Below are 3424 nucleotides of genomic sequence, written 5' to 3' on the forward strand. Positions count from 1 at the left end.
AAGGAATCAAAACTAAGTTGATTTAATTACGCTTAAAAATAAAATCACTCTTTTTATGGTCTCAATTTACAGGTTTAATACCAAGGTTTTTGTACGAAAGTAAAAGACTAAAGAAGTTAAAATCAATAGAACGAGAGTTTGAGTTTTTAACTGGACAGTGTAAATTGGACATTAATTCTAGATCAGGGCGAAAGCAATTTTTAGAGTTAATTAAATTCTAATCTTTTTCAAAAAGTATTTTTAAAAGTTAAATGTGAGGACGAGAGTTAAGCATTTGAATTTAATTATATAATCTAAGTCAACAGAGCGAGAGTTTGAGACGAGGGTGTTTAAACGATTAGTATTTTCTTAAAAAGAGTTTCTATGGATTCTATTGTTTTCAAAAAGTGATTTTGGACTTAACTAATAAGTGACAGCTACGTTAATATAAAGTCATAGTCTATTCAACAGAGCGAGAGTTTGAGAAAAGATTTTTAATTAATAGTATCTACTGAAAAGATTTATTTTAAAACCAAGAAACCAACGAAGATTTGATTCCCTAATTACGACGAACTACATACCGATATCCGCTTAATTGATATTTAATTTAGATCTAGTTTTAGTTTTACATTTTCCCCGAACAATCAAAATATCATCTGCCTTAGCTTTACGAAGTAACCTTAGAAAACGGTATATCGATTCATAAGTCCCTATGGGATCGATATCTTTTAAAACTACACGATAGAACTGTGCACTTGCAGTTAGTACCCCAATTCGACTCATAAAGTCGCGATCAAGTTTTTGGCGCCGTTGCCGGGGACTTTTGTTTAGTCGATATCGTAACTCTTCTGTTACGCTGTAGAGACTAAGGCATTTTTTTTTCTTTCTTTCGTTGATTTGTATGCCACACACTCGCTCACAAGGCGAGCCGTTTTACTTACGAATCAACGACATCGAACTATATCTCCGAGTCTTACGACGAATTCGGGAATATCGTGCTGCAAACAATCTCCCTCCTATCGAAGTGCCCGACCTCAAAAATCTTCTTCCTTCACCAATACCCGAGATGGCAGAACCAGCTCGTACTCTTCGAGATTACGTCGCTCCATCGCAAGATGAGCCGCATTCGAGTATTGCTCCACCCACAATCGAAGCAAACAACTTCGAACTTAAACCTTCTCTGTTGCAGGCAGTGCAACAAAATCAATTCTCTGGAAATCCTACCGAGGATCCAAACCTTCATTTATCCGTATTTGTCCAATACGCTGATACTGTTAAAGCTAATGGTGTCACTTCAGAGGCAATTCGACTTCGCCTTTTTCCTTTCTCGTTAAGAGATAAAGCTAGAAGATGGCTTCAGTCTCTTCCTTCCAACTCAGTTACCACATGGAACGAGTTTGTTGATTGTAATTTTAAGTGTCGGGTTTTTGTTATCGTATCCACAGGGATTGTAAGATATCACCTCCTTTCGATGGTTGTATTAATTCTTAGCTTAAGTTAACAATAGGCTTTTGGTGTGTCACGGTATCTTGCATAAAAATGTAATAAAAGCGGTAAAAGTTTTGGTTTGAATATTTGAGAAATATTGCCAAAGTTAGGGTTCGACGATCACTTTGCATGTATTTGTTTGATCAACAAAACTTATAAACTCCTTTACATGATAAATTATTTCACAAAGTCCTCCCAGTGTGTTTATCTCTAACACACATTGTGAGTTTTCCCATTTTGATCCATTGTTTATCTCTAACACAATCTATCAAAATGACAACTTTTTGGTTCAACCTTATGGTGAACAAAATCATTCATTACTATCTCTAGCTAACAAACAAGATTGGATGAAAACCTAGGTTAAGAGTTGGTAAACATCTCTCGATCATAAACCAACACAAAGAGTTTTGAATAAGAACAAAGTTTTCATCATGTATTCACCATTAAAGAGTTTACAAATGAAGATCCTTACATTTACACACAAAGCTAATGATCATCTACATCTAACCTTGACAAATGGAGGACTTAGCTACTCATTGTCATGGTAGCTTGGTCGGCAAGTTTCGGAAGAAGGTTGATCAACATCCAAGTCGAATAATCAAGATTGGATGGGAATCCACCTTCTTTTTGTAAAAGATGGTTAAGAGATGAAGAGAAATGAAATCTAGGTCACAAAAGATTCTTGGAACAATGCTGTAAAATATCTAGAAAAAGTACAAAAGTAGGGAAAAATAAGGTATGGCTCCAAAAAGTGGCACTTGCTACTTATAGAGCAGCTACTGGGCTGTCATGCTCGCTAGGCGAGCAGAATGGCTCGCCTAGCGAGCCCCTAATTGAGGCACCCGAGGCACTTGCGCCCAGAGAAACAGCCTTTCCCAGACTGTCATGTTCGCCTAGCGAGCAAAACCTTCGCCTAGCGAAGGACACGCTTCAACCTTCGCCCCAACGAGGTTGAGAGGTTTTGCTACTGGAATGCTCGCTGGGAGCTCGCTAATGGCTCGCCTAGCGAGTGAGTGTTGGCTGCGCTTTTCACCAAGTCTGGACGCGTTCGCCACACTCCCCGCTGGAAGCTCGCCTAGCGAGTGTGGTGATGTTTGCCTCTGTTAAATACTGGAGCTTCTCGCTGGACGCTCGCTGGACGCTCGCCTAGCGAGTCCTTCGCCACAACCCTCCCCCAGCGAGGTAGCTGATGAATGCTTGTTTCATTTGATCCCTTTGCCACATTTCTTGTGTCTTCATTTTCTATTATTTCATGCCTACTTCCTGCACAATAACACACAAATCAAAGGTACCAAGATAGATTATCATTGCATTGCATTTCATCTGAAACAAAGGTGGTTTCGACATTTTAGCAAGGAAATGGAGTGAAAGATACCCATATTTGATAGCTCAAATAAGCACTTTTGGGTATCTAACAGAGTTGAAGAAAGTCTTCCTTGCCCGATATTTTCCTCCAAGCAAAACAGTTATGTTGAGAGCCCAGATAAATGGATTTAAACAGAAAGATAACAAGTCTCTTTTCGAAGCATGGGAAAGATACAAAGACATGATGAGACTTTGTCCACACCATGGTTTAGAGGACTGGTTAGTAATTCATACCTTCTATAATGGTCTCTTGTACAACACAAGGTTAACAATAGACGCCGCAGCAGGTGGTGCACTTATGGATAAACCTTATGTCGATGCTTATCAACTTATCGAAAGCATGGCCCAAAATCATTATCAATGGGGAAGCGACCGAGCAATGGTAGAGAAACCTCAAACGAAAAGTGGCATGTACGAGATAAGTAGCCTTGATCATGTTAATGCAAAAGTGGAAGCCCTGGCCCAGAAAATTGAAAGTTTGAATGTATCACCTCCAACCACCGTGGTTGCCGCAACTCAAAATTGCGAAGTCTGTGGAATCCAAGGTCACACTCCTGCTGATTGTCAACTCCTAACCGGAATCCAAGCAGAA

The 3424-nt window shown here is 39.4% G+C and overlaps 1 non-coding gene across 1 annotated transcript; it reads right to left on the reverse strand.

The window, feature by feature from the left end:
• Window positions 1-2935: 2935 nt before the first annotated feature.
• Window positions 2936-3042, reverse strand: LOC127077022 (small nucleolar RNA R71). The gene has a single exon (XR_007787011.1). It is a non-coding gene; the product is annotated as a small nucleolar RNA R71 (small nucleolar RNA).
• Between the last annotated feature and the right edge of the window lie 382 nt (window positions 3043-3424).

This window comes from Lathyrus oleraceus, chromosome 4 (assembly GCF_024323335.1).
Source record: "Lathyrus oleraceus cultivar Zhongwan6 chromosome 4, CAAS_Psat_ZW6_1.0, whole genome shotgun sequence".
NCBI lineage: Eukaryota > Viridiplantae > Streptophyta > Magnoliopsida > Fabales > Fabaceae > Lathyrus > Lathyrus oleraceus.